Below are 11135 nucleotides of genomic sequence, written 5' to 3'. Positions count from 1 at the left end.
AGAGGAGGATTCAGAGACAGATGACCAGTCCTATTTCCCCCCCGAGGTGTATGCTCTAATTAACTTGACAGGGTTATGTTGCTCATATCGTGTGTATGGTGTCTTGCATTGTGATGTCATTTGATTATTTTAGACATGCTTTGTGTGAATGCCACCTGTTTAGTGTCTAATTACCATATATGTGAATTATGCATTGCCATCTTGTTGCAAGACATTATATATGTGAATTATGTAATGCTATCTTGTTGCAAAGGCATTATATATGTGAATTATGCAATGCCATGCTGTTGAGCCAATCATCATGTATGTGAATTATATCATGCTATCATTTTTTTGTATTACGTGTTCCATTTGTCGACAATGTTTGTATATTCAACTACTCTTCCTGTGCATCAACCATTTGAAGCGGTGATGGAAGTATCTGGAATGAAAACAAGGTATTCAGAGCAGACAATGCTACCTGCTAAAGCAGACATCTTGCTGGATACAGAGAGCTCCTCAGAGGAGGATTCAGAGACTGATGACCAGTCATATTCCCCCCCTGAGGTCTATGCTCAAACTTGGCAGGGTTATATTACCCATGTCATGCATGTTGTCTTGCATTGCTTAGTTTTTACATCATATATGGATTGCCATCTGCTTACTTTCTTACTATATAAATCATATATTTGAATTATATCATGCCATCATGTTTACATACACAACATCTATCTGAATTATGGCATGGCAACCCATTTAATAAAGACATCATATAGTTATATCATCTAATCCTGTTTAGTGTTTACAGTCATCATATTTTGAATTATGTCATTCTATCCGGGAATTATATCATGCTATCATGTTTCCATAGGCGGGATGTATGTGAATTATGGCATGCCAACCTATTTAATAAACACATTATATAGTTATATCATGTCATCCTGTTTACATAGTCATCATGTTTTGAACTATGTCTTTCCATCTTTTTTAGTTAGCCATCATAATGTGAAATTGTATCATGCTATCCTGTTTAGTTAGCCATCATATATGTGAAATTGTGTCATGCTATCCTGTTTGGTTAGACAACATAAATGTGAATTATTTCATGCCCTCTTTTATTCCCCACTATCCATTGCACCTGTCTATCATACAATGTCTGTACATTCAATTACTTTTCTTGTTTATCAGCCATTTGAATTGGAGAGGGTGATGGCAGTATCTAAGGGAGTAACAACACGGTCTTCAGAAAAGATAGTGCTACCAGTTGATGCAGATAGAACCACGGTTGTACTTGCCCAAGAACCAGCCCCACCACACATAACTCAGACTCTCGCAGATTGTACACCTACCGAGTTGGACAGAGAACCAGCTACACCCCTTTTAACCCCAACCCTAGCAGATAGTAACCCAGTTCCAGTTGACACAGCACCGTCTCCACCACAGAGCACCCAAACACGAGCAGTTAGTAAGGGAACTACAGTGCCCAAAGCACAAGGACCACCACTCCGAATCCCAACTCAACACTTAAAGGAGAAGAAGAATTGTTCTCAGGTCAGGTTCTGTAGCTATGGTTCATACTCCTTTGCTCTTGCATCACTGTATTTACTTAGACCAACTATTTTCAAATTTGAAGGATGGAATTGAAACTCCAATGGCGCAACATGTATATTTTAAACTTGTTTCTTTAACTGGTTTGCTGTTGTAACTTGCTCTATATTGATTTTAGTTTCAATTGAATAAACAGTCATGTTCTCATGTCATGCACATTACTAGTGTCTCTATAGTTTCCCACACTTATATTCTGTCCATTCTGCTTTGTCTTGAACAAATATTATTTGAACTGTGTCTCTATCTTGATTTGGCAACAAAAACTAGAATGATATAGACCATAAAGTGACAATGGTACATAGATATATGTTTGTTTCATGCTGTTATCCTGTGCACTTTACTACTGAACTGATTTACCAAAATGAGTTTCATATACAACATGGTAAACCTGTGATGTGTATGCTTGTTTCTCTTTTAGAATGCGGACAAAATATTGGAGAACAGTACCCCGTTATGCAATGGTGAAGGAAGTAATGCAGATAAGGTTCAAGATAGTGAGACATCCCTGTTGGTCTCCAAGAAAGCTGATAAAAACTACCTTGACGACAGTGAGAGAACCCAGAAGTCTTGTCTTGATGTAGTGTTCAAGTTACTGGCCACTACCGTTGGCACAAGCTCTTCGAACTCGCTGCCTGAATCAGTTCGTCTACTTGAGTCTCAGCTTCAAGTTGAAAGACATCGATCAGATGTGTTGCGACAGGAAGCTGAAGGACTGAGGAAGTCCCTGCAGAATTCAGATGCATACTTTCTGGTGCAACAGCAAGCGCTGGAGGATTTAAGCACCAAACAAGAGAAAGTTAATAAGCTTGCTAAGCATCTTGCCAACATTATGGGTACCCAGGATATTGTTTCTTGAGATCTTCTGAAGTGGTTTCAGTTCTGGACATGTTTTGCTGCGGCGTTTATTTGCACTGGTCGCCAACTTTGACAACTAGTGTATATGATATGCTGCTTTGTTCCCTATATTTGCACTGGTGGCGAACTTTGATGCCCAGTGGATGTAATATGTGTAATAGCCGTGATAACCTAGCGTAAGTTGCTTGGTTATTTATTTCCTTGTTGTCTTGTTTATTTGTTTGCTTGTAGTCAGTGCTGTTCCTTTTCCGCGGTTTGCTAGTGGCCGCAATAACCTTTTTTTTAAACTAGGCCACAATAACCATGGGCTACATATTTACTGTAGTGACATTGGGCCTTCTACGGGCCGTAGAAACAATGGGCCTTCTACGGGGCGTAGAAACAATGGGACTTCTATGGGCCGTATCATCAATGGGCCTTCTACGGGCCGTATTATCAATGGGCCTTCTACGGGCCGTATGATCGATTGGCCAAACATGGGCCAATAACATACCGCTTTATGGCCATAAACGGGCTAGAGTTGAAATCGTCCGTTCATGGGCCGACCATAACGGGCCGTCGTTAATCGGCCGTATTTGATGACGCTATGAAAACGACCCAACGTATTAACGGGCCACAAACGGGCCGACTGTAACCACGGGCTGAATTTGGCCCACAAGCAGAAAATGGCAGTAACGGGCCGTAAGTAAACGAATGTGGAAATGAGCCCAAGAATAAATGGGCCCCGAGAAGGCCGAAAGATAACATGGGCTGGAAACGGCCCAATGGAATAATGGGCCGTTAATGGGTATAAAGTGATACACTGTTCATTACGGGCCAGTTTCACCACGGGCCGTTAATGGGTATAAAGTGATACACTGTTCATTACGGGCCAGTTTTACCACGGGCCGTTAATGGGCCGAGAGTAATAAGGGCCTCATATGGGCCGAAAGACGTCATGGGCCATACATGGGCCGGAAGTTAAAACGGGCTGGAATTATATTGGACGGCCCAGATGACGCTACTGGGCCTAATTCGGTTAGGCCATAAACGGGCCCTGGGTTAGCGGGCTGTAAATGGGATATATGCGAACAGGCCGTTAACAGGCTTGCCGTGGGCCGGCCCGCCACCTTTTGACCAAGTCAAATGGGCCGGCCTTTTCACAGGAATGGGCCTCTGTTGGGCCGTGCCACGTGTCTACGTATCATAGGCGCTTTGTGTCCAATGAGTGGATGACATCTGTCCCAACGGTGAGCCGACACGTGTTTCCTCCAGCCAATGATGATTTTACATGTGGAAAATCCCCATTGGTCGGGGCTGTTAACGGGTTATCAGATCCAAAACCGGACCCGATAGCTTAACGACGTTTCGTTACGGTGGATGCCACGTGTTGGTCACCCTTGACGAAAGCACTTCTGTGATGCGCGATTTATCGTCATGGAAGTGGACACTTCCGTGATGATAATTTTGGTAATGTCATGGAACACTTCTACGACAGCACAGGTATGACTATCTTGATTCTGTCATAAATTTGTCATGGATGTACATGCATGACAAAAAATGTGACCTACTGTGACAAACACGTATCATCACGGAAGTGTCTTTTTTTGTAGTGTATGATGCAACAAGAAGGTTTTGTCAATCCTAAAGCTGCTAACGAAGTGTGCAACCTCCAGCGATCCATCTATGGACTGGTGCAAGCATCTCAGAGTTGGAATATACACTTTGATAAGGTGATCAAAGCATATTGTTTTATATAGACTTTTGGTGAAGCCTGTATTTACAAGAAAGTGAGTGGGAGCACTACAGCCTTTCTGATAAGTATATGTGAATGACATATTGTTGATCAGAAATGATGTAGAATTTTCTGGAAAGCATAAAGGAGTGTTTGAAAGGAGTTTTTCAAAGAAAAACCTCAGTGAAGCTGCTTACATATTGGGCATCAAGATCTATAGAGGTAGATCAAGACGCTTGATAAGTTTTTTCAATAAGTACATACCTTGATAAGATTTTGAAGGAGTTCAAAATGGAACAGTCAAAGAAATAGTTCTTGCCTGTGTTGCAAGGTGTGAAGTTGAGTAAAGACTCAAAATCCGGCCACGACAGAAAATAGAAAGAGAATTAAAAGTCATTCCCTATGCATCAGTCATAGGTTCCACAAAGTATGCTATTCTGTGTACCAGACCTATTGTGTACCTCACCATGAGAGAGGACAATAGTGATCCAGGAGTGGATCACTGGACATCGGTCAAAATTATCCTTAGTGGTATAAGGACATGTTTCTCGGTTACGGAGGTAATAAAAAGTTCGTTGTAAAGGGTTACGTCGATGCAAGCTTTGACACTATCCGGATGACTCTTAAGTCTCAATCTGGGTACATATTGAAAGAGGGAGTGATGTCTACTACACAACTTTCTTCTTGTAGACGTTGTTGGGCCTCCAAGTGCAGAGGTTTGTAGGACAGTAGCAAATTTCCCTCAAGTGGATGACCTAAGGTATATCAATCCGTGGGAGGCGTAGGATGAAGATGGTCTCTCTCAAACAACCCTGCAACCAAATAGCAGAGCGTCTCTTGTGTCCCCAACACACCCAATACAAAGGTAAATTGTATAGGTGCACTAGTTCGGCGAAGAGATGGTAACACAAGTGCAATATGGATGGTAGATATAGGTATTTGTAATCTGAAAATATAAAAACAGCAAGGTAACTAATGATAAAAGTGAGCGTAAACGGTATTGCAATGCTAGGAAACAAGGCCTAGGGTTCATACTTTCACTAGTGCAAGTTCTCTCAACAATAATAACATAATTAGATCATATAACTATCCCTCATCATGCAACAAAGAGTCACTCCAAAGTCACTAATAGCGGAAAACAAACAAAGAGATTATGGTAGGGTACGAAACCACCTCAAAGTTATCCTTTCTGATCGATCTATTCAAGAATCCGTAGTAAAATAACACGAAGCTATTCTTTCTGTTCGATCTATCATAGAGTTCATACTAGAATAACACCTTAAGACACAAATCAACCAAAACCCTAATGTCACCTAGATACTCCAATGTCACCTCAAGTATCCGTGGGTATGATTATACGATATGCATCACACAATCTCAGATTCATCTATTCAACCAACACAAAGAACTTCAAAGAGTTCCCCAAAGTTTCTACCAGAGAGTCAAGACGAAAACGTGTGCCAACCCCTATGCATAAGTTCACAATGTTACGGAACCCGCAAGTTGATCACCAAAACATACATCAAGTAGATCACGTGAATATCCCATTGTCACCACAGATAAGCACATGCAAGACATACATCAAGTGTTCTCAAATCCTTAAAGACACAATCCGATAGGATAACTTCAAAGGGAAAACTCAATCCATTACAAGAGAGTAGAGGGGGAGAAACATCATAAGATCCAACTATAATAGCAAAGCTCGCGATACATCAAGATCGTGCCAAATCAAGAACACAAGAGAGAGAGATCAAACACATAGCTACTGGTACATACCCTCAGCCCGAGGGTGAACTACTCCCTCCTCGTCATGGAGAGCGCCGGGATGATGAAGATGGCCACCGGTGAGGGATCCCCCCGCCGGCAGGGTGCCGGAACAGGGTCCCGATTGGTTTTTGGTGGCTACAGAGGCTTGCGGCGGTGGAACTCCCGATCTAGGTTTCTTTCTGGAAGTTTGGGGTTATATAACAGGTGTTGGAGTCGGGAACAAGTCAGGGGGTCCCCGAGGCGGCCATGAGGCAGGGGGTAGGGCGCACCCCCACCCTCGTGGTGGCCTCGGGACTCTTTTGGCCCACCTCCGGTACTCCGTGGGCTTCTTCTCGTCCAAAAATGATCTCCATCAAATTTCAGCTTAATTGGACTCCGTTTGGTTTTCCTTTTCTGCAAGATTAAAAAACAAGGAAAAAACAGAAACTGGCATTGGGCTATAGGTTAATAGGTTAGTCCCAAAAATCATATAAAATAGCATATAAATGCATATAAAACATCCTAGATGGATAATATAATAGCATGGAATAAAAAAAATTATAGATACGTTGGAGACGTATCAAGCATCCCCAAGCTTAATTCCTGCTCGTCCTCGAGTATGTAAATGATAAAAACAGAATTTTTGATGTGGAATGCTACCTAACATATTTATCAATGTAATCTTCTTTATTGTGGCATGAATGTTCAGATCCGAAAGATTCAAGATAAAAGTTTAATATTGACATAAAAATAATAATACTTCAAGCATACTAACTAAGCAATTATGTCTTCTCAAAATAACATGGCCAAAGAAAGTTCATCCCTACAAAATCATATAGTTTGGTCATGCTCCATTTTCTTCACACAAGAATGCTCTCATCATGCACAACCCCGATGACAAGCCAAGCAATTGTTTCATACTTTAGTAATCTCAAACTTTTTTCAACTTTCACGCAATACATGAGCGTGAGCCATGGATATAGCACTATGGGTGGAATAGAATAGAATGATGGGGGTTGTGTGGAGAAGACAAAAAAGGAGAAAGTCTCACATTAACGCAGCTAATCAATGGGCTATGGAGATGCCCATCAATTGATGTCAATGCGAGGAGTAGGGATTTCCACGCAACGGATGCACTAGAGATATAAATGTATGAAAGCTCAACAAAAGAAACTAAGTGGGTGTGCATCCAAATTGCTTGCTCATGAAGACCTAGGGCATTTGAGGAAGCCCATTGTTGGAATATACAAGCCAAGTTCTATAATGAAAAATTCCCACTAGTATATGAAAGAGACAAAATAAGAGACTCTCTATCATAAAGATCATGGTGCTACTTTGAAGCACAAGTGTGGAAAAAGGATAGTAGCATTGTCCCTTTTATTTCTTTTTTTTGGGTCTTCCTTTTTTTATTTGTACTTTCTTCTTTCTTCTTTTTTTTGTTTGGCCTTTCCTTTTTTTTATTTGGCATTTCTTTTGGGGACAATGCTCTAACAATGATGATCATCACACTTATATTTATTTGACTCAATGATTACAACTCGATACTAGAACAAAATATGACTCTATATGAATGCCTCCGGCGGTGTACCGGGATGGGCAATGAATCAAGAGTGACATGTATGAAAAATTATGCATTGTGGCCTTGCCACAAATAAGATGTAACTACATCATCATGAAAGGCAATATGACAATGATGAAGCGTGTCATAATAAACGGAACGGTGGAAAGTTGCATGGCAATATATCTCGGAATGGCTATGGAAATGCCATAATAGGTAGGTATGGTGGCTGTTTTGAGGAAGATATAAGGAGGCTTATGTGTGATAGAGCGTATCATATCACGGGGTTTGGATGCACCGGCGAAGTTTGCACCAACTCTCGAGGTGAGAAAGGGCAATGCACGGTGCCGAAGAGGCTAGCAATGATGGAAGGGTGAGAGTGTGTATAATCCATGGACTCAACATTAGTCATAAAGAACTCACATACTTATTGAAAAAATATACAAGTCATCAAAAACCAAGCATAGCGCGCATGCTCCTAGGGGGATAGATTGGTAGGAAAAGACCATCGCTCGTCCCCGACCGCCACTCATAAGGAGGACAATCAAAGAAACACCTCATGCTTCAAATTTGTCACACAACGTTTACCATACGTGCATGCTACGGGACTTGCAAACTTCAACACAAGTATTTCTCAAATTCACAACTACTCAACTAGCATGACTCTAATATTACCATCTTCATATCTCAAAACAATCATCAAGTATCAAACTTCTCATAGTATTCAATGCACTTTTTATGAAAGTTTTTATTATACCTATCTTGGATGCCCATCATATTAGGACTAAATTCATAACCAAATAAAATTACCATGTTGTTCTAAATGACTCTCAAAAATAATATAAGTGAAGCATGAGAGTTCATCTATTTCTTCAAAATAAAACCACCGCCGTGCTCTAAAAGGATATAAGTGAAGCACTAGAACAAACGGCAAACTACTCCGAAAGATATAAGTGAAGATCAATGAGTAGTTGAATAATTATGTAACTATGTGAAGAATCTCTAACATTTAAGAATTTCAGATCTTGGGATATTATTCAAACAGCAAGCAAAACAAAAGAAAATTGTGACGCTCCAAGCAAAACACATATCATGTGGTGAATAAAAATATAGCTCCAAGTAAAGTTACCGATGAACAAAGACGAAAGAGGGGATGCCAGCATCCCCAAGCTTAGGCTGTTGGTTATCGTTGAATATTACCTTGGGTTTCCTTGGGCATCCCCAAGCATAGGCTCTTGCCACTCCTTATTCCATAGTCCATCGAATCTTTACCCGAAACTTGAAAACTTAACAACACAAAACTTAACAGAAAACTCGTAAGCTCCGTTAGTATAAGAAAATAAATCACCACTTAGGTACTGTTGTGAACTCATTCTAAATTCATATTGGTGTAATATCTACTGTATTCCAACTTCTCTATGGTTCATACCCTCCGATACTACTCATAGATTCATCAAAATAAGCAAACAACACAATGAAAACAGAATCTGTCAAAAACAGAGCAGTCTGTAGTAATCTGTATCAAACGTATACTTCTGGAACTCCAGAAATTCTGAAATAAATTGGTGTACCTGAGGAATTTGTCTATTAATCATATGCAAAAATAATCAACCTAAAATCACTCTCTAGTAAAAAAATGGCAGCACATCTCGTGAGCGCTAAAGTTTCTGTTTTTTACAGCATGATCATAAAGACTTCACCCAAGTCTTCCCAAAGGTTCTACTTGGCACAAACAATAATTAAAACATAAAACCACATCTAAACAGAGTCTAGATGAATTATTTATTACTAAACAGGAGAAAAAAGCAAAGGATAAAAATAAAATTGGGTTGCCTCCCAACAAGCGCTAACGTTTAACGCCCCTAGCTAGGCATGATGATTTCAATGATGCTCACATAAAAGATAAGAATTGAAACATAAAGAGAGCATCATGAAGAATATGACTAGCACATTTAAGTCTAACCCACTTCCTATGCATAGGGATTTTGTGAGCAAACAATTTATGGGAACAATGATCGACTAGCATAGGAAGGTAAAACAAGCATAACTTTAAAACTTTAAGCACATAGAGAGGAAACTTGATATTATTGCAATTCCTACGAGCATATATTCCTCCCTCATAATAATTTTCAGTAGCATCATGAATGAATTCAACAATATAACCATCACATAAAGCATTCTTTTCATGATCTACAAGTATAGAATTTTTATTTCTCTCCACATAAGCAATTTTCTTCTCATTCGGAATAGTGAGAGTATCATAAGAAACTTGAATACTATAAATTGTTTCCACATTGAAAGAATAAAGTTCAGAAAAAGGGTAATCATAATCTTGACAAGTTTTATAAATATAATCATCACTACTTTTTATAGCATAAGTATCATCACAATAATTATCATAAGTAGCAACTTTGTTCTCATCATAATCGATTGAAACCTCTTCCAAGATAGTGGTATCATTACTAAATAAAGTCATGACCTCTCCAAATCCACTTTTATAATTATCACAATAAGATTCAACAGCCTCCAAAATAGTGGGATCATTACTTCCTAAAGTTGACACTCTTCCAAACCCACTTTCATCAATATAATCATCATAAGTAGGAGGCATGTTATCATCATAATAAATTTTCTATCAAAACTTGGGGGACTAAAAATATCCTCTTCATTAAACATGGCATCCCCAAGCTTGGGACAAACAGTAATTGCAGCAAATAAATTCTCAAACATGTCATTGTCATCAAACATAGCATCCCCAAGCTTGGGCCTTTTCATATCATAAGCATAATCACTCTCATCATTAATAGTATGGATAGCACCAATAGTATAGCAATTATCACCGTCACAATGAGTAATAGGAGCAACATCATTTGGGAGCGATACCATTCTACCTTTGCTTCTCTGTCTTTTCTTTTTATTCTTCACATCATGTGTGGGTTTAACCCTATTTTTTGAGCTCCTTATTAATGAGATTGGTTGAATAGAAAGCTACTCCTCGTTACCTGATTCATCATAAGAAAGAATAGGAGGATATTGGGAAGTCTCTTCCCTTTCATTAGTATTCTCTTCATCTTCTATTTGTTTTCTTGTCTTTATGTAATTGGCAATATAAGGATTTTCAATGCAATTCACCGCACAATACATAAAAATTTCTTCTAGATCAAAATCAAGAACTTTATCAAGGACAAATTCTGGCATATGTTTAGTTATACGTTTCATTTCTTCATAACCCAAAAGCAAACTAAGTTCATTATGATGTGCAAGGGAAATCAAGTCATCACAATTTTTGGACACGATACGATCATGAAACAATTTGCATTGGGGATTTAAATGGTCACGTTCATTGCAAAGTTCACAAGGATGGCTAAGAAATTTTAAATTTTCAGCACAAGCATCTAGCCTCTCTTACAACCATTTAGTTTCTAAATACTTATGCCTCTTGCAAATTCTATCTTCCCTATTTGGTGTGTACTTGCAAACTCTATGCACTCCACAAAAATTGACATGCTTATAAGAAACATTTTCATCATGACTAGTGCAATCATCATTAGTACTATGGATATTCAAAGAGTTCATACTAACAACATTGCAATCATGTTCATCGTTCACATATTTTATGCCAAGCATTCTATGTAATTCTTCTTCTAGTACTTGAGCACAATTTTCCTTCCCATC

Source organism: Triticum aestivum, chromosome 3D (genome assembly GCF_018294505.1).
Source record: "Triticum aestivum cultivar Chinese Spring chromosome 3D, IWGSC CS RefSeq v2.1, whole genome shotgun sequence".
In the NCBI taxonomy this organism is placed as follows: domain Eukaryota; kingdom Viridiplantae; phylum Streptophyta; class Magnoliopsida; order Poales; family Poaceae; genus Triticum; species Triticum aestivum.
Note: the sequence above shows the minus strand (reverse complement) of the source record.